Consider the following 22,025-nt stretch of genomic DNA (forward strand, 5'->3'; position numbering starts at 1 on the left):
TCCCTAATATAGTCCTGATCCTTCACTCTGGCATTTAATGCATGCTTAAGTTTAGTATAGGCCTTTGTGCAATGAGAGTCGAAACACCCTTCACTATGGGCACCATTCTTTTTTGCATTTACCCACAGCATTTCTTTAATTTGGTTTGAAATGGCTAAAAAGCTCTCTGCAATTGCTAGGTGAAATGATCTTTCATCCAGGCATGCGAGAAACATATTTTTACATCTCATCACTATTTTTGTGACAAATTCCTCTGGGTCTAATTTCGCCCATTTCAGTGCATACCCATAAATTATTTGCAAAGCCCATATCAAAAGAAAACATGATGTACTTCAGGAAATCTCCACACAAAGTGTGTGAAAAAATGGGGAAACTGGTACCTTTTTCATAGGTTATTCCAGACCCCCTTGTCACCATTTTGACATAGAGAAAAGTTGAAATCCCCCCCCCATATAACAAAAACATCTTTAGTTGAATGAGACTGCAGATTATTTACATCTCTGTTTAGGTTTCTCAGTGTCCCCTCCAGCATTTCCGGTGTGGTATTGTTGTAAAAATTCTATAATATCACACAAAATACCAGGTCTATGGGTAGACTAATAATTTGGTAATATCGGTTGGCAGCAACTAATTCAACTTTCCTCATCTTTAGGTGGTTAGAAATATAGGTACATAGACCTCTTTTTGCTCTGTCATGAGTCGATCTTACTGCTGGGGTGTGGTATGTTTTATACCCACTAATATGAATTGGCTCATCTACCCATGTTTCTTGTAGAGTAAAAATCTCATATGTAGTGTGTTGCTACCTCCTATTTTCATGCGTGTAGTTAGAATTTATAGATGGTGGAATATATGTGGGCATGGTCAAAGCTGGTGGGATAGTAGATGGTTGAACCTTGATGTTAGCAGGAGAAGTTTGTTGGATTGTATTAGATGATGCATGTCTTGTTATGTTATGAGTAACTGGGGCAGAGCTAATAATATTGGGCCTCATGCTATTAATTTGGTGATCATAATTACTCATTTGAGCGGGCATTCGCTCCAGCACTAGAGGCTGAAGTTTGTCCAGATACTTAGCTAAGGTTACCTCCATCGTGCCTATTCTAGATGTCAAACTACTTAAGCTCTCTCTAATTAACAAAGCTAAAGCTTCCAATATTCCTTTTACTTTCCGACCTCACTCTCTGTACGCATGTTAGTACTAACTAGTGATTTTTCACAATTTTCGGTTTTATTAGTTGATATGGGCTGTCTTTGTAGGGGCCTTTTTACAAGCTTTGGACGAGGGCCTCCTAAACGATGAGCCTGGTTCCTCAGAAGTAGAGGGGCAGTTATAGGGTTCCTGCCATTTTTGTTTGGTGGTTGTTGTTGCACATCATACTCCTGCTCGCTGCCAGATATATGATCCGAAATATTTACCGAGCAACCATTTAAGCCCAAGGTGCTCCTATGAACTTCAATTGGATTAGTGGAACCAACTTCCACTAAGGCGCCCTCATCCATTCCAGGGTTTAAAGCCTCTTTTACTGTTATAATCTGCAGTTCTATGGCACCCACTGCACCAGTTAGGTAATTAAGTAAAGACTGGCGGGAATGCTCCCCTGGTTTAGCTAGTTTTTTGTTCTAGATGCTCTCCATTTTTCTCTTCCCCATACTGACAGCATAAAAAAATAGATAAAATATACCAAAAATGAGATACAGCACCAAAGGGTTTATCTAAGTCAGAAGATGAAAACATCTATTAATTGTACTGCTCAGTACGCTTTACACCCCAGACAGTTTTTCCTGACAGGTGAGAGGTGGAAAATCAGGTATATACAATGTTGTTATTCAAACTTCTTCTTAGTCTTAGTTGGCATCAAGCCACAGTACCTTAATGCGTAGGTGAAAGAGCTGTGGCCCAGCCTGGCCTCTGTCAGTCTATGAAGGGCTAAGATGGGCCTGTCTTGGCCCGGTCTTGGCCCGGGCTGAGCCCAGGCACGCCAGGTGGGCGTCCCGTGTTGCGGGACCGCCGCCGAGTTTTTAAAGCCCCTCAAGGGACCAGGGATAAAGTGCTGCATGCTGATGGTTTGCTGATGGCCAGGGACAGCACAGCAAAGTTGTCTTCCTCTGTTGGCAGTCTCCCCCGTTGCGGGACCGCTGTCGAGTTTTTAAAGTCGCTCCAGGAACCGAGGATAAAGTGCTGCGTGCTGATGGCCAGGAACAGCGTAGCAATGTTGCCTTCCTCTGTTTGAGGTCGCCAGCGTTGCGGGACCGCCGCCGAGTTTTTAAAGCTTCTCCAGGGACCGGGGATAAAGTGCTGCGTGATGATGGCCATGGACAGCATAGCAAAGTTGCCTTCCTCCTTACTCAAAAGTGCAATTTATAAACCAAGCCCGGAGTGTGCGAGTTAAAGGCATCCATTACAGAAAGGAGGAGGCCTAAATCAAGCTCCAATTGCCAAATATGTGAGAAAAACTAATGCTTATACTTACAATTCATTATTTTGCTGTGGAATTCTGTGCACATGCTGAAGTTAAAGAATTGAAGTAGCGCTAAACACAATGTTCTACATTAACTGGAGATTTATAAGGTACAAATATTTCTTTCACATTTTTTGTGAAAATTATGAGACGTTATGCATTGTTGAAAAATGTATAAAGTGTGGGTGACTTACATAAAAACTGTTAAAGTCGCAGTATGATTTTACGTGTTATTCTAATGATGTACACTATTCTTCTCAATTCAGGAAGGAGAGAAAGATATTTTTCCAATATTTTTAGAATGTGCATGTGACCTAGGTTTGCATGCCTTCACTTTGTCTGCTAATGCATAGATGTAAAGCCTCTAAAACTAACATTCTATGTCAGATGAGGTATTTAACAGGTAAATCTCATTAAGGAAAAAATGTGCGACACTATATTGAAGGGTATTCAAGACTTAATAATTTGTTCAGCACATTAATGTCCACAGAAGACTATTTACCAGGTAATTTACATTTCTGAGTATTTTTCACTGTATGTTAATTATCAAATATATCGCTAATTGCATTATTTTTTTACAGGACTGTGTGAGTTTGAGAAAGTGGGGTACTGGTTTTTGTTGGTGTAGGTGCAGTGAGTGTTGGGTCTGAGTATGTTTCTTATGCACCCAAATAACTGTAAAAAAGAGCATAATATCTATGAAAAGTGGGTGATTTCATGCACCTCATGTTAACATTTTTTATGCATATTATCACTACAAAGGTGAAAGAAAATTGAGACCAGTTGTATCCTGAGTAACACCTTCCAGTATAAAATGCGTACAACAATCAGTTAAATTAATTGGATGATGTCATCAATATTGTCATTTGACAGGTCATCACTGATAATAATAATAATAATAATAATAATAATAATAATAATAATAATAATAATAATAATAATAATAATAATAATAATAATAATATCATCAATTAATTTATTTAAGGTTTGAGTGGTGTAATATGTGTGTTCATAAGCAGTGGATGGCGAGGAGCAACTTAAATATAGTTCACTGACCCATAACTGGCGAATATCAGAGTTGTTAAAAATATATCAAAGATATGTTTTGGAGTGTGACGTCATCACCTAACTATAACGCCCGTTCAGACATCAGTTTTTTAAAAATTTCAGATTTTTAAAAATTTGAACATAATAATTGTTTTCCATATCTAACCACAAGGTTTTTCAGTTAAGTTCTGTTTTATTTTTTTATGCAAGACAAAGTGTTTTCTGTTTTTGCTCAGATCTTAAGGAAATGCTTTAGGTTATTACATCTTTGATTCCATCAGGCCTTAGCTGTACCACAGTTTAGTTATAAGTATAAATATAATCTAATATAATTGCTAGAAATACACAGAGCCTAATTCACAAACTGCACAATGTGGTGCAAAACATACTACAAAGTGTTATTCCTGACTGCACTTTTGCAACAGCTTACACTTTAGAGTACGTTTATCATTATTTTGTTATTCACAAACTGCACTTTTGTAGTAAATACCTATCTCTTGAGGGTGCTGCAGTACCCGTGGTTGACCATGTGTAGTGTAGAACATACTACAAAAGTGTAAGTTACTAAAAAAAGATGCAGTTTGGAATTCTGAAAAGTGGTAAACATACTCAAAAATGTAAACTTAGTTGAAAGTTAAACTACCTTTACAAATCAGGCCCTCTATGTTTGTGCTTTAATTATTCATCAAATAACTGTGGAAAGCTGCAATATAACACTGGGGAAACAAATAATAGACTGCTGCAGCTGATGAAAGTACTTTCTTCAGTCTACATTCAAGAATGTGTTACTGACATGGATTAGCAAGATATCTAAGACCTCCTAGAAAATGTGTCCTCATGTTAGCTTTCTAAAACACAAACCATCATTTCTATCACAAATTTAACATCCTCATATAAAGGAAATGCTTTATGTTTTATATACTTGATCCAATCAAAATGGCTTAAGGTGTGCCACACTTTTGTCATACATACAGAATGTTAGCACTCTAGATGTGCATAAGAACACTGTGGGAAACTGCAGGTGTTTATCAAGGAGTTAAGTTATAGACTATTGCTGGTTTTGGAAGTGCCGGTTTCTAGCTGCATGTCAGAAGTATTTAGATGAAGAAGATGTTTGAGAAATTATAAACAATGTGTCCTCATTTTAAAATATAACCATACTTTCTACTAAAAAACCTCCAGTTACCTCTGGCAAGTCCCACACAGTGGGCCTTCTGAGAGGGTTTAAATTGCTTTGCCCTCTTTCTCCTCCTCTCTACAAACGCGCCTCCTGGTGCACTACTATTCGGGTGATGAATTCCCCTTGAATCTTGAGGGTCCTTGGGGGCCAACTAGCCTTCCTGTGACCTCCAGTAAGCCCTTCACAGCTGGATTGCTGAGATGTGGTCAGAGGTCACACCCCCTTTCTCCACCACTCTGATAATGTGCCTCCTGGTGCACTACTGCTTAGGGAATGAAGTCCACTTTAGTCAAGATGGCCCTCAGGAGGCAAGGGGACCTCATCGCCCCACACTACTGAATATATGCATGATTCCGGGTTTTTAGTACACCAATCAAAAACCTTTGTCATGAAATGTGGAAGGAATGCTGCTAATTGCCTACATCTGAAAATACATGCTTAAACTATAGGCTTCACTAATATTTTTTCCTATTTGAGGATTTTATTTGATAAAGAGTGCCTATGAAATAAGGCAATCTCCAATAGGAAACTACAACTCAGCAAAGCCTGTATGATGCTCAAAGGGTTTGCCAGATGACTGGGCTCTAATCTACCATAGCTGATGATGTCAATTTATAAAGCTAAATGCCTTAGTGTCGCACTTTATGGGGTGGGAGTGTGGAGACATAAAAAATGTGGTTCTATGCAACTGGTTGAGAATTAGCTTTTTAGGTATCTTCTTACCACCCCTAAATGTGGCCCAGTCATGTCCAACTTGGAGTCCCGTTTATCACAGACCTGATCATGCTAAAGACCATTCTACTCTGGTATATAGTATGGACTTCCGCATATACCGATTTAAACCTTGCCATAATTAAGTACTGTCTTAAATCTAGCATATACCAGTGTATTCCGTGGCTTGTCTATGTTCAATGTTTCTTTAATAATCTGGGCCACCCGGAGTATTTTGAGAAGCTCGAAACACTTGACCTTATTTGTAGGAATTCTCTAAAAAACAAAGTCATATCACATCTGGAGAACATCAGAGTTATATTCGAAATTTGTAAACTTAGTGTTATGAAAAATCAAAGGATTTTAACAACTTTTGAGATGCAACCCGATCTAAAAGCAGTTTAAAAGGCAAGACATAGGTTTCTCCTGACTTGCCTAACACCAGGCACCTTCCACTAGCTGGTCAGTTTTCCAAACATGAATGGCTGGTCAACAATTTTAACCAGATGCCCCAGTAGTGATGTGATGGCTCAGAATACTATGCATGTGGTGTTTTTTGCAAGTTTTATAACCATCAGAGGAAGCGCTACATTATACCGATTTTAAGAGGTGCACACTTCACGCAATGTCGACCTGCATATTTATACTTACAATCCTTACCTTCTCTGGAGATCTGCTTTAGTATGGCTTCCTTTAAGTAGGCAATGTTCATCGTTAGAAAGAAAATTTGTTTAACTCCCCCACAGTAAAGAGATTAGAGTGCAATCTCTACGGTGTTTCGCCGGGTGGTGAAATGTGTTTTAGTACATATCATTTTCTGTAGTTTTATGTTCCTACAACTGACTAGGGTGAAACTTGTCCGGGGTTGCTTGTGTTCCAGTTCAGGGAGGACCTGGCTTGTCAGTTTTGGCTGGAATGTTCTCATTGGAGCAGGGTGAAGACTGATTTGCATTTGCCTGGGTACAAACTGAGGTGGCATAGTGTACAAAAGAACAATAGATTGTGATGCAGCCCCAAAGTAAATACCAGTGGCTGAGATCAACTCAAGTGTTCCTGCCATCACTTTTTGCATTCTTAGGTAAGTTAGGGCAGCCAGGCATTTATAAGTGCAAGACTGAAGTTCCACATTTATGTTTTTGGTTGAGACGGGTGGAAGCCCCATGCAATCACAACACAATCCTTGTCATTGAAGAAAGTCACTAAATTATTCTGTGCCTAACCCTCTGGTAGCTTGGCACAAAAGCAGTCATGGTTAACTTAGAGGCAATATGTAAACTATGTTTGCAGCACACAAACAGTAATAAAGTAAAAACACAACAGAAGAAAAATCCCAAACCAATTTAGAAACATTTTGAGTACATTTTAATCAATATAATTACACAAAAATGAACAAAGCCCAATCAATATAACTGGTGATTTTGTTTTAATTTTTTGGGGAAATAGCACAAAGAAGCAGGAAGCGCAATAAGCAGTTATCTAGTTGCATTGAACCAGGAGAAATTCACAGGTGCATGCCGACCGTAATGGAGAGTGGCACAAATATAGAGATTAGGTAAGCCAATCGGCAGAATCTTAGATATTGATTTTTAAACTTTTTAGTGAAAATAACACCAAGAAGCAGAAAGTGTTGGTTGTGGTTATCTGGTTGCATTGGATTGGGGTTAAGATTGACGACAATGGAACTTGGGCCACATACAGAGACTAGGTTGGTTCCGCTGAGTGTTTTCTGTTTAAGACCGGAACAAAGAGTTCTGTTCACATTGGAGGAGGAAAAAGGAGGGGACTTTCGGTTTGAAGAGCTGGTTGAGTGTCACAGACCTTCATGGTCACTTTGCGTTCATAAGAAGCCCAGACCTCAGGATTCTCACCTTTACTTGTGGAGAAGCTCTCACTAATGACAGGGTCCAGGTCCTTGGGGACACCCCTTGGGGATCAGCAGGTCCAGGCAGGTCCATGTGATGCTGGTCAACTGGGCAGTTGCAGAGAGGTCTCGGGAAGCCTGTTGCATCCCTTAGCTCACACACGAGGTCAGCCAGTTGACCCTTGGAGTCACAATTGTAGCCTGGGATCACAGAAAGTAGTGAAAAGTTACATCTTGTGCATATTTCCAATTAGTTGTTGTTAGATGAAAACCAACAGCTAAGAGCAAATCTACCAATTTATGACCTTGAACAAGTTTGACCAGTTAGGGGCAACACTGCCTAAGAAAATATTTGAAAATCAAAAAAGGGAGAGCACATTTAAAAATTATCCTAAATTGACAACATACTTGGTACCAGAACCTATAAATTACAAGACATTTGAAGAGCATGTGTTTTTATTTTTTTGCTTGGAATATGTTTCATTGGTATTACTGCGGTAAAGCATAAACACATACCACAGTTCAAGGCTTATAGCAGGCAAAAGCCAGAGGTAAACTGTACAATATTTAATCAAGTGGGCCAAGAATTGAGATTTGATGCAATTAGAGAATTAATGACTGTGGTACAAGAAACAGACAGGCACTTTACTCAACATAACATGTTAAGTAGGGATGGAGGGGGAGGGAAGGGAGGGGGGAAAGGGAAAAAGGGTCGAAAGTATGACACCAAAAGCCCTGACAAGCTGGTGAGAGAGCTTGGGGGGAACATTAGAGTAGAAAGAGTAAGGAAGAGGGGAGAGGGGAAATGGATGGACAAGGAAATGCTCACCTGCAGTGTGGTAGAGAACTTCACTGTGAGAGTTCATCCCCATTGGGTAGGAGTGCGTCCTCAAAAAGCTGAAGGGCACAGAGTCAGGAGGAGTGGATTGGGAGTTTTCTAATTTAGAAAAATGGTCAATTAGCGGTTGCCAGGTATGCATTATTTGGGTTTAGAATGCGAGACTCAGAAATATAAAGGTTCCATCGCCATGACATGCTAGAGGCATGTTAACCACAAGGATGTGGGTGGGGCAGAAGATTTCTTCTAGGGGAGGGCAAGGGTTTGTTTAGCTGCCCCCAGCATTTGCACAATGAGGCGCCAGTCAGAGTGTGTCATGGCGAGGAGGTGTTGAGGTTGGATATCTAGTAGGACCACTGTGGGCGAGCTTGGTATGGGGAAGCTCACTGTGTCTTTGATTTGACCCAGTACTTTCTTCCAAAATATGGCTAGAAGCAGACAGGACCACCAGATATGGCTAAAGTTCCCTGTCGCTGCTTTACAGCATCAGCAAAGGGTGATCAGGCGGGGACCATTTGCTGTAGGCATGCCGGCATGGGGACCGGCGGGTCCTCCTGATTTCATAGGCTGTTTTGCATTGTGGGATGCTTTTGTGTATCCTGGGGATGTCCTGCCATAGTTGTTTCCATGGTTTCGGGGAGATGTCTCTGCAGAGTCTGTGTGCCATTGCTTTTGGTAGTTGTGAGCATGTAGAGAGGTAGAGTGTTGTAGAACCTGATATACATGAGAGATCAATCCCTGTGTGCCATCAAAACAATACACCAATGTCTCAAAGGGAGTGAATGGTTGTGTTGCCCCCTACATATTTGTTGGTGTGAGTAGCGAGTGCCGAAGTTGGTAGCATTGCAATATCGCTGTGTCAGGGAGGTGAAAATCCTTCTTGCATTGGTCAAAGGTCTTGAATACCTCGGCCTTAAAGAGATCCCTGATCGTACGGCACTCTCACTCACCCCAGGCTAGAAAATATTGAGGCTGCAGGGCTGGAGGGATGCTAGGCTTTTGGGCCAATGGGGTATTGGGTGAGGGTAAAGAGTTGCGGTCCCTGGGGACCTCAATTGTATCCCAAATGTCAAGAAACATTTTTGTAGTAGTGGCTATATACACATTTCGAGGCGGAGTCTGTCTTGAGAGCCAGGGCAAGTCTCAAAGAGGTCTACAAGCTACAGCCCGGTCCATATGAAACCAATCTTTTTTGCTTTCGCGAACTACCCATTCCGATATGTAGCAAAGTTGTGATGCCCAATAATACACAAAAGGTTTGGGCATGTGAGACATGGGGTTCCTGGGCAGCATGAGAAAATCTCAGATGTTCCCTTCCCCAGATAAATTAGTTCACATCCCGCTGTAGGCATAGAAGGCCCACCTGAGGAATAGGCGTGGGATGGTTTGGAATAGGTACAGGATTTTCTGTAATATGGACATCTTAACTGCATTACGGCGGCCCAGCCAAGACATGAGGAGCGGTTTCCAAAGTCGCAGGTCTTCCAGAACGGAGCATCCATACTCTGGCCAGTTGGCCTGGGACCACAAGAATAGGAAAGAGGTCAGGTTCAGGCCCAAATAACGAATCAAATCAGTCGCCCATTGGAACGGGGCATGTGCTTGGAGTTCAAGTACTTCCTGTGGTGGGAGTGATAGGTTCAGCACCTGGGATTTGACCGTGTTGGTTTTGAGCCCCGAGATCTTCTCAAATGAGTGAAGGAGTGAACCTAGAATTGGCATGGAGGTCTTAGGATTGGTCAAGGTAAGTAAAAGGTTGCCTGCAAAAAGAGCAACCTTATGCTCAGTGCCACCAAAGGGGATGCCCTTAATGGTAGGCGCCTGTTATATGGCTATCGCCTGTGGTTCAACCACCAGGGCAAAGAGCAAGGCGGAGAGCGGGCAGCCTTGCGTGTGTGTATGGGAAAGAGAAGACCATTTACATGAATCTGTGCCATGGAAGCGGCCTAGAGCGCCATGATACTAAAATTCATGGTCAGGCCTAGTCTAATTTTCTGTAGGACCGCAAGCAGGAAGACCCAACTGACCTGGTCAAAGGCTTTTTCTGCATCTAGGGATAATAGACATGCCAGAATGTCTCGACGTTGTACTTTCTCCACTAAATGCGCTACTCAACAGATATTTTCTGCACCTTGATGATGGCATATGAATCGAACTTGATCTGTGTCTACCAGGCCAGGTAAATATAGTTTGAAGCAGTGCACCAGGATTTTTGTGCAGATTTTGGCATTCGTGTTTAGAGGGGCAATAGGGCGATAAGATGCACTGAAGGAGGGGTCCTTTTCCGGCTTGGGTATGAGAGCTATTTCAGCCATGGAGATTGTAGGGGTGAGGCCTGTAGTTACAGAGAATGAATTGAAAAGGCATTGGAGGTGGTCTTGCAATTAAGTAGAAACATGCGATAGAAGGGCCCCAGAAGGCCATCTGGGCTCAGGGATTTGACCATTGGTAGGTCCTTCAGTGCCCACTGTATTTTGGTCAGTGTGATCAGGGTATCTAGGAGTTGCATATGGAGGAGGTTGAGGGGTGTCCATGGGCAAGAGGTAAGAAAAGAGCTGATGTCCTCTTGGTTATAAAGTTCATGGCTATAGAGAGCTGTGTAGAAAGAGTGAATACCTGTTGTTTGTCGCACTTGAAAGTGGCCCATGTACCATCTGTATTTTTAATTTCATAGATATGAGCTTGGGCACCCCGAGTGTGGAGTTGACGGTTCAGGATCGAACCTAGTTTATCCCTTCCCTCTAAGTACTTTTACTTTAATATCAGTAGCAAGCACTCTTCCTTGTTTGTGTGAAGAACCTTCAGCTAAGTAGGGTTAACTGCTTCTTGTGTCGTTGTGAGGGCGCAGTGTGGTCCAATTGTGTCATAGTCTTAATGAACCTGGTCAAACCGGTTTCCACCAGCCAGGCCTCCAGGGTACGGGCAATTACAATTGAGGTAATGATACCTGAGATGGTCGCCTTAAAAGCATCCCATAGAGTGTATAGCTGTGATTGTGCTCCTCAAGGTCACCCTGAGGTGGGCGTGATCCGAGATAGAGATATCTGAGGTGTGCGCCAACTCCAGAGTTTGTATTAACGAATGTAAAAGAAATAATCGATAAGTGAATACAATTGATGGACATGAGAGTATAAGGTTTAGTCTTCGGTGATTTATACCTCCAAGCATCTACAAGGCCCAGATTCATAAAGTCCCTTTTCAGTGCAGCGTTCCTCACCCATGTGCCCCAGAAGGAGGTTGTGCTGCGATCTAAACCAGGCTTCCATACCTAGTTGACGTCCCCACCAATGAGTAGGTGCACTCTTTCCTGTGAAACTAGTTCTTTCAGGCAGTTCCTGAGGTATGTATCATGCGACTAATTGGGTTCATATACGTTAAGCAAAGGGAGGGCCGGTGCATTGTGCTGAACTCTAATTTTAAGATAGTGACCCTCACTGTCCCGCACCACCCGGGTTCCCTTCAAACAGTAGCTTGCTTTACAGAGGATTGCAACTACAGCTGTCTTAGATGTAGAAGGCACCCAGTATTGGGTCATGTATTTGGAGTGAGGTATACAATAGGTGTCAGAGCTTAAGAGACATGTTTCTTATAGGAAAATGACATCTGAGTCAGGTAGAAGAAGATGTCGCCAAATCTGGTGTTGCTTGTTGGGGGCATTGAGTCCCTTCACACTGAGTGAAAGGAATCTAATGGGTGGTTAGTTTGCTACTGTATGAGACAAAGTGGGTAGCTACCATGGCACTGGTAGGAGTGGTCCTCCTGGATTGGGAGGGGGGCCAGCCCAGTAGGATGACCGGTCATGAGCAGTGTTCCCAGAGGGTATCCTCACTCCAGGGAAGCAAAGATTAGATGGAAGATGGCGAGAATTCAGAGTGGTGTGTCAACCTACGTTATAGGTAACAGTTCCCCCTAGAGACAGATTAAGACAAAAAGAATCCCTGATAGTCCCCACCCTAGACCCGAAGTTTCCCAGGGAAAGGTGGGAGGATAATGAAACGGGGTTCAATAACAAAGGTAGTAAGAGGCCAGCAGGGCCTAAAAACTCAATTCAAGTCCTGGGACAGCTCATTAGTCAAAGCCAGGGCAATTCTGAGGATATCACTCCCCAAGGGAACGATTTGAGCAGGAGTGGAGTGGAGAAAAGTTCTGTAAGTTTCCTGGTCTCCCGACCCAGCAGCCAGGAGATAACAGGATGGGAGGGAATCCCTCCATGGGTTCAGAGTCAACATTGATGTAGTCCTGCAAGCGAACCACTTCAGGATTGGAGAGGGTGGCTGTTAAAGGGCTCACAGGGGTCCGCATTCGGATCAAGAGCCAGCAGTGTCTGGGCAGATGCCACCTCTGCTTAACTCTAGTCTGTGAGTGCCGGGGCAGGAATCTTGATGTGCCAGTATTCTGAGATGAGGGAGGCCACCGTTTAAGGGGATGTTCCACAAGAGAGTAAGCATGTTAACAGTCATTTAGAGGCTGCAGGGTATCGTGTCAGGAATTGAGTCTCGTCCATGTAGCAAAGGTGTTGAATAATATTTTGTTTGACTTGGGAGGATGATTTTTCTTTAGCATGTGTCATGTGTTTGGGTTTGGGGGGAGGCACTGTGGACCAGTCCGGATGAATAGCTTCTCTGGGTGAAGCATGATATGGGGCTGGCATCTCGGGATGTCATTGATAGGTGCAGGAGTTGTTTTGCATCTTGTAAAAAGCAGAACACCCGATATTTACCCTCCTAAGTGAAGATCAAAGCAAAGGGATGGCCCAGCTGATATTTGATGTCGAGGTTGCACAGTTTATCTGTGACGTGCTTGAAGTCCCTATGGTGCTGCAGCATCACAGGAGTAATATTCTGGAATATTTAGATATGGTGTCCATTAAAAAACTGTTCAACCTTGCCCCTTGCGGCCTGCAGGATGGCCTCCTTTTCCGTAAAGAAATGGACTGAAGCAACTCAATGAGCTCTGTCCAGGGCCGGCAAGGAGGCATCATCGTCGCCTCTGATTGTCTGAAGGAGATCTGCCGCGAATGCCAAGATATCTGCTCCCTCCATTCCCCTGCAGATCCCCCTGATGCAGAGGTTGTTCCTCCTGCTCCTGTTCTCCAAGTCTTCCTGCTTTAGTTGGAGGTCAATGTGTTGCTCCTCAAGGACACCGGTCTTATAAAACAACATCTCCTTGTCTTTCGAGCGTGCATCGATTGTGCACTCCAGGTCATTAATCTGACCCCCAATTTCTGCAACGTCCCACCTGAGGCCGTGGAGGCAGGTCTTGAAATCAGACTTGATGGAGCTAATCTCTGATTTTATCTCTTGAAGAAAAATATTCATGAAGGCCTGTGTGAGGGAGCACACCGTGGGTTACCCAGGGGCTGTCGCTTGTGGGGGATCATGGGGCTCTAAGTCAGAGGGCCCAATTTTAGCAACATGGAGGCAAACGGATTGTCTCTGGTTGAAGTGACTGGTGCCTTCTTGCCAGTTTGAGTGCAGGCCATGATCTACAAGGGGCCCTGGTGAGTGTGACCTTTCCGGTGAGGACCGTAGGCTTGCCTTTGAGAGAAAACGATAGTCAGGGTAGGGGTTACTTCACTGTGGGCTAGCCCACTTGTGAAGGGCTCTGTGAATGGGCTAGGGCTCCTCTCCGAGACAAGGTCATCCCTCCTAGTTGTACGTAAAGTTGGGGGTTCCCAGAAGTAACAGTGGGATGGTCCCTTTGCCCCTATCAGGTCAAGAGGGTATCCCTTCCTTAGTAGGATGACCCCAGCCTCCCCAGTACTTGTGGATGTTCGCGGAGCGCAGGGGTGAGGAAATCACGGGGGCACAAGTTGTCCATTGAGACCGAAGGGCATGCCAACCCCCCAGGAAGGTTGCAGGAGCAAGGTGTACAAAGGGAAGTCCAGCAATTACCTTAAAAAGGTCAGTATATTGCAAAAAGAGCAAGATAACTCCTCTCGGTGTCATCGAGATTTTTGGACCAAGTCTATGTGCTCTTTAAATGTTAACATTTGTTGCAAAGGGAAGGTCTAGGAGCTTTGGGAGAAATGATTTAAAATAAGCATTGGGATCATAGCTTTCTGTACCTTCAGGAATGCTCTTTAGGTCTTCATTGCATTTTTAAGAGTTGAGATTTCTCATTTCAGATGTGCTAAGCGTGAGGGTGAATTTTGTAGTTTATCAATTCTTTGTTCTACCATTAAAATGTTTGTGTCTTGAGATAACCACTTAGCATCTAGATGTTTTTACAGTAATATTAATCTATTCCATGATGAGTTTTAAAGTACAAATTTCTTCATATATTACTTCCAAGGAGATAGGGGTTGAATTAACCGGAGTTGGAGTATCTTTTTTTGCTCTTTTGTTGGATTCCAATGGCATTTTACTGGGTGCAGAGCATTTGGAGTTTTGGCTGAATTAATATTAGATTTCTGGATGATAGTAACCGCCATATCTCGGAAAACATTTTAACTCAGAAGGGGTAGAAGTCGTTTGCAAGCCCATATGTTTAAGGTTCCTTATTTTCCCCATCTATCATATGAAACTGACTGATCAAGTAGGCACCATGGATTTATTTTCAAAAAGCTAATAAAATATTAGACCACAAAAAGTAGAAAGAACAGCTATTTTTAAGTTGTCTATTCCATATACATAAGCGTAGGACACACAGGAAATCTCATGTTCCAGGTAGTAGTATCATGTTAGGAAAATGAGCAACATCGCAATGGAGGTTGCACGGGGTGACACATAATTAAAGAGATTAATCCTTATGCAAAATTGTACGCAGTAACATCAGAAAAGGATAATTTTTAAGGCCGACAATATCAATGAAAGACATATGTAGTACTGGAAACATTTTGTGAAGCCAGAGAGATTTAAATATATGGAGAGTTTTCCATTGAACCATGAACCTGTCATCCAAAAAAAACAAGGGTCGGATTTAAGCTGTAATATGAAGAGTCAGCAGGAGACAAGTATTCCAGGCGAATGACAGGCCCTTCTAACGAGGTTACATAGAGTTTTTGAAGAGCAGTGTTCTTCTCAGTCGGGCCACTCCTGAAATAATTCCCCAGCCTGCCACAGAGATCAGTGCGGCACAGTCATCTTGAAAGGTACATACCACACTCTGACCAGTAAGTATTAAAAGGTAAGGTTTAGGCCTGGCAGAAGGTTTATTTTCGCAAAAACAAAGTTACAGCACACACCAACATTTTCAAAATTTCTCTTTTTCATGTTCATATTCCATTCATTGCTTTGTGTAGTTTAGCGTGCAACCAGGACGACGGGATCCACCCTGGTATCCGATATTATGCACAACATCAGAAACAAGGAGACAAGTATCCACTCCATTCCGGTGCACAGCTTGTTAAATCGTTCACCCTTTTTGTCGACCAAAATGTCCACTTTTGCCAAAATAATCATTCCAAAGTATTCCAAATGAATTTAAAGAGTAGATTTTATTTCTTGTAGACAATCATGCGTTAGATGCAGTAGCATTTGAACAGCTTTTTATACTGCAGATATGCCCATCCGGGCCTTTTTCTGAGCACCTGTCGCATACAAAATACATCCTTAGTCACAGAACTTCTTGTACCCAATGCATTTCGGGCCAATGTGTGGCCCTTCTTCAGTAACCTTTGTTACTATAAGTAAAAAGAACAATGTGTTAAAATGCCATTTTGTAAAGAGCTATATGTGCATATACCTCATTATATTAGTTAACACAATTCGGCGGTCTCAAAAGGATAATATTAAAGGCCAGCAATATCAAGGAAAGACATAGGTAGTACTTGAAACATTTTGTGAAGCCAGAGATATTTAAATATGCGGAGAGTTTTCCATTGAACCATGAGCCTGTCATCCAAAAACCCCAGGGTCGGATTTAAGCTGTAACATGAGGAGTGAATGAAATGAATGAATGAAAATGCATTTATACAGTGCGATTGCTGCCCTGGGGCGTCCAAGCGCTAGTGGAACCAGAGGGGGGTGTAGTGAGGCTGGCAGAGACTGGGAGGAGGGGAAGGGGACTGATTGATTACGGGGATTTGAACAGATGAGTTTTAAGTTGCTTGCGGAAGGAGGCAAGGTTGGGGTTAGATCTCAGGTGAAGGGGTAGGGAGTTCCAGATTTTTGAGGCGTTGAAGGTAAACATTCTTCCGCCTGCTCTAGACCTTTTAATTCTGGGTACTGTAGCCATGAAAGCCTGACTAGAGCGTAGTTCTCTGCCTGGGTGGTATTGGCTAACTAGGCTGCGCATGATTTTTGGGCCCGAGTCCCAAAAGGCCTGATGGGCGATACACATTGCTTTGAAGGTGACTCTTTTACGTACTGGCAGCCAGTGAAGGCTGGTCAGTGCCTCTCTGACTGGGGTTCTTCGTGGAATTTGCAGTAGGGTACGGGCCGCACAATTCTGCACCAGTTGCAATCTAGTCAATGCGTACTCTGGGGCTCCCAGATAGAGGACGTTATTTGAGTCCAGGCGTGATTGTATTATGCCCTGAATAGCTGTTTGTTTTGCCTCCATTGGGAGCAAGGGGAGGACCTTCTTCAGTGTCCGGAGGAGTCCAAAGCAGGTGGCGGAGAGCTTTGTGGCCTGAGTGTTAAAAGTAAGATTCCTGTCCAGCCATACCCCCAGGCTTTTGATGTTGTCTTTCGGAACCGGGGGGGGGGGCCTAGGCAGGTGGGCCATAATGACTTGAAGAGGGTCGGATCGGCCGGGCCTAACAGCATGAGCTCCGTTTTGTCCCCATTCAGCAGGAGTCAGCAGGAGACAAGTATTCCAGGTGAATGACATGCCCTTCTAACGGGGTTACATAGAGTTTTTGAAGAGCAGAGTCCTTCTCAATCAGGCCACTCCTGAAATAATTCCCCAGCCTGCCACAGGATCAGTGCCGCACTGCCGTCTTGAAAGGTACCAAAACCACACTCTGACCAGTAAGTATTAAAAAGTAAGGTTTAGGCCTGGCAGAAGGTTTTTTTTGCCAGGTTGAAATGTCAGTTTAACACTGCATTATAGGCTGCAGTGGCAAGACTGAGGCATGTTTTAAAAGGCTACTTTAGAGGGCTGAACAAAGAGTGCTGCAGCCCTCCAGTAGGATTTAATTTACTAGGGACTTACGAGCAATTGAAATGTATCAATCAGGTATAGGCAAATTTGAAAAAAATTTAAGGAGAGAGAACAAGTGCTTTAGCACTGATTGGCATGGAAAAGTGCACATAGTCATAAAAACCAACAAAAATTGTTTCAGTTAAGGAAGGCAGAAGAAGGCAAACATCTGGGAAGATCCTGCTGAAAGGACTCCGCCTAACAGTACACAAAGAGACAAAATAGGTACAAGTGTTCAAGCAACGGAAAGCTGATTTTTAAAAAATATTTCTGGCACAGCGGTGGGCAAATACCCCAGCAGTGAAAACGTTAGTGTTAAAAAATAAGAAGAAACAGAATAGAAGACAAAATGGGGTAGGAAATTGAATCAATGTTGAAAATGCCAGCACAAACGTAACATAATAAATAATTTAAATACATCACCTATGCATATTCTAAAATGTGTGCCACGCCGAAAATTCTCCATGTTATGAATGCAGCTGATGCAATGCACTATTCAGCAACAAAAATGAAAAAAGTAGAGGTTAACTGTTGGAGTTCAGTAACCAGCTACAATACAACTAGTAATGTATTTTTGTAAAGATGTACAAGATAATTTCATTTAAATTGATGTAATGTAATTTAAATATTAGAAATATAATTACAACTAGCTAACACAGTATCAGACTGTAAGAAATGCCTATTTTTGCATTATCACTCTCATTTTTTTAACTAATGTTTTTTTGAGTCTGTACACTGGGACCCTGCTGAGTAGGCTCCATTGCATGTGATCTGATCCCTATAAACATGTGTAATTGGTTAAAAAGTAAAACTGGCACCTACCTATAAATCCCTAGTATATGGTACCCAGTGTACCTAGGACCTGTAAGTTTAATGTCACCAGTGAGCTACAGCACCTATTGTGCCACTACTAAAGTGACAAGTTAAAGCGTGTCTTAAGTTTTTTCTTTAAAACTGCAAATTAGACCTGGCTCTATAAACATTTTGCCAGGCCTACACCTGACTTTTTACTACTTTTAAGTTGCCACTAAGGTAGACCCAAATCGCCATATATCAGAGCGCATGGTATTTAAAAGGTAGGGCATTTGTACTTGAGTTATCCATATCCTGGCACAGAAAAATCTCTAAAGTTGTTTTTCACTGTGGCAAGGCTGGGTCTCTTATAAAATTGCACTGGGTTACAATTTAACACCTTATAATGCATAACTTCATTTTGGGACTAGCTAGAACCATGATTCAATGATTCAAAATAATCTATATTACTATTATGAAGAGAGAACTTGCACATTTTGGCCAGGTAAACTCGGGAACCACAGCGCCAATCTACACACCCGATACATCTATGAAAATGTCATGGTGTGTAGATGGACATAGGCTATATAAATTTTTTAAAAAAAGTAAATTAAAAAAATTACGTTTGTAAACAAAGTAGTCCCCTGAAAGTAGCGCCGGCCGGGACCTAGCGCTGGCCGCGACGTGCGTGATGACGACGAAGGAGGAGAGCGGTGCAGTGACGAGCGGCTGTGCAGTGAGGAGCGGCTGCACAGGTAAGGAAAGGGAAAATGAGACTGTGATGCAGGGGGAGGAAAGAAGATGGCAGCAGTAAATGAAATTGTCGGGGCGGGAGGGGGACGCAAGTGAGTCTGGGCAGGAGGGGGGCGGGAGTGAGTCTGGGCGGGAGGGGGGCACGGGTGAGTCTGGGCGGGAGGGGGCGCGAGTGAGTCGGGCGGGAGGGGGGCGCGAGTGAGTCGGGGCGGGAGGGAGTCGGTGCGGGAGGGGGTCGGGTCGGGAGCGGGTGTACTGCCCCAGCCCCTTTCTGCCCCAGGCAACGCTGGGGCGGGCTGCTAGTAGTAATATAAAATCCAGTGCAATTGTCAAGTCAGATTTTCAATTACTATTTTGAAAATGACACTTTCAGAAAGTTGACCATTTCCTGCCTAACGGGCCTAGTAGCCTTTTCAAAGTAAATTCTCAACTGTCATCAGGTAGCATGCTAGCCCCCTGCAAGGAGGTGTGAATGGCTCCCAGAAAAGGAATCAAAAGGGCTATGGGAGGACTGGCTAGGTGATGTGTCCACCAAAAGCACAAACTTCAAAGGGGCATCCCTCATCACAGGCAGATGTAACTCCCACATATGTCCCTGCCATTTCTCCATTTAGTCAGAGTTATGCCAATCCCATGGGGTGGGGGGGGGGGGGCGGGGACCTGTCCCAGAACTGGTTTGCAGGGGAGTTTCTGATTTCTTATTTCCCTATGACATACCTCAGGGGTGTGCCCCGAGCTCCACACAAGGGAAGAAAGGTTCTGTCATATTGGTTTTAGATGGAGAGGACCATTGTGGGATAGCTTACATTAAGAAACACAGGAAGTGTAGCAAAAGTGTGTAGTGGTGCCTCCACCAGGCATAAATGTGGGGCCGCCTGTACCCTCTTCAGAACACCTCTGATCTGTGGAAGACAAAAGAAGAAGTGCACCGCACCTACTATTGAACCTGTTTTGAAAAACTCCAAGGGTTGGACCCAGGACCGAAGAGTGGATTTCAAGGGCTAGTTGGCTCACTTCCTATTCCGCCCCAGGAACACAAATGCTGCAAGAAGTCCACATCACTGCTGAGCCCAGGAGATCAATTCCAATTGGATTTGGCCCGAACCCTGCTGGTGGCTAAACGGAGACGACATCTTTACAATCAAGTGGTGTACAAAAGGTCCTGGACCTTTGGCTGATGTTAGAGAGTATTTTCCCCCATTCAAAAGCTGTAGTCTGGACATTTTTAGACTTTTTCTAAACTTATTACAAGATGAACCAAAGGCTACCACCAGACCCCTGCAGAGCCACATCCATCAATATTGAACTGATAGTTGGACTCAATTTGCTGGTTTTCCCCACAAAAAAAAACTTGTTAGGATCCAACTAGCACCCTGGCCCATCAAAGACGACAAGGACTTTTATTCAGAAAATGACATCAGAAGGTAATCTTTCTACCGGTAGGAACCTGGTCCCTGTATACAACCAGTGCTCCATCACAGTCGGCCTTAAATTTTGACTTTGGGCGAGTCTAGCGCTACTAGACACCCTCAGTTAGCGTTTTATGCTTTTTTGCCTCTAGAAACATCCAACACTTTGAAAAATCAGATCTCTAGTTCCCTACATAATTTTTTTGTCGTTTTGGTGTCTATTAGTTCATCACAATTTTGTCTATTTTTATAAATTGAAGTGGGATTGCATTGTGCTATGTTTTCTATTTTTTTATTGTTTATTATTGCTTGAATGTTTTACACTTTTTGCCTAAATTAAGCTTGTTTGTTCTATGCTGAAGCTACCAGGGACTAAGCTCAGGTTTAAATGATTGAGACCTAACTGGAACTAGTAAGGAATAGTGCTATTATTACTTGAAGATGACTAGCATCCATTTCAAGTAATAATCCACTTTCTCACACAGACTGGTACTTTATGCCAAAAGAAGAAAAAAATCTTGCAATCTGTACTGAAAGAAAAAATTTAAAATGATTAGTGCCCAAGTAGTCAAAGGCACTAATATTTGAAATAACTGAAATACAGAAACACAAATGCCTACATTCATAGAAAAAAAGACATTCTGAGCGGACTAGTAAACCCAAACGTTGGTGCACAAGTTCAGAATAATTTAGGTCGGAGATAAATGACACTGCGCACAACGGCATGATTAAAGATTCAAAGATATTCTTTTGAATTTCTTTGTGCACATGGACTTTTGAAATATTTCCCTAATTTTTTTTGCTTGCAAAATCTACCTTTTGCACATTTTAAAAGAACATATATCCAATTATCCACCGGTTCATTAAGCATAGGCAGTTTGCATTCTCAGAGCATAAAACTGGCTTTAATTAAAAGATAGTGCTAGAAGTGAAAACCTTGTCAAGTTTGTACCCTAAAGAATCCGGCATGGGAACATCGAGCCTTGAAAGGAAAGAAAACTTTAAAGCTCTGCTTTTTACAGCAATTGTTACAAGTGATAACATTATTCTACACGAGCTCAACATAAATGGTCTTGCAATTTAAAAAGCATTCAGGAACAAAATACATCGCATTTCCATCTGCACCACTTATTGCTCCAAACTGAATAGAATCAGCCAGGCAGTGACTCCGATTATATAAAAAAAACGCTGCTCCTGTGTGCCACCAAAGAAAGGGCAACAGGGAACTGGAAGACATGGAACAGAATGTTGTGTTGTATATGTGTTAGGTGTATTACTCTGTATGGTGAGTGAGTTAGGTGTAGGTCAAATTTGAATGTTTGTTTGAGGGAACAATGCAGGGAAATGCTCTGCAAGCCTTTACCACACATTAATTACCCCGCATTTTTTAGAACACAACAATGGATGCCTTTACCGTTCATTGTTTATATATATATCTATACTACTATTCTAAAGAGAGAACTTGCACCTTTTGGCCAGGTAAACTCGGGAACCACAGCGCCAATCTACACACCCGATACATCTATGAAAATGTCAGGGTGTGTAGATGGACATAGGCTATATAAATAAAATAAAAAAGTAAATTAAAAAAATTAAGTTTGAAAACAAAGTAGTGCCCTGAAAGTAGCGCCGGCTGGGACCTAGCGCTGGCCGCGACACGACGTGCGTGATGACCGCAACGTGACGTGCGTGATGACGATGAACGAGGAGCGGCGGGGCAGTGACGAGCGGCTGTGCAGTGAGGAACGGCGGCACAGGTAAGGAAAGCGAAAGTTAAACTCTCAGTGCGAGACTGTGTGGTGCAGGGGGAGGGGAATGTCGGGGCGGGAGTGAGACGGGACGGGAGGGGGTCCTGGTCCGTGTGCAGAGGGAGGCAGATGTCGGA

This window comes from Lissotriton vulgaris, chromosome 10, assembly GCF_964263255.1.
Source record: "Lissotriton vulgaris chromosome 10, aLisVul1.2, whole genome shotgun sequence".
Lineage (NCBI taxonomy): Eukaryota > Metazoa > Chordata > Amphibia > Caudata > Salamandridae > Lissotriton > Lissotriton vulgaris.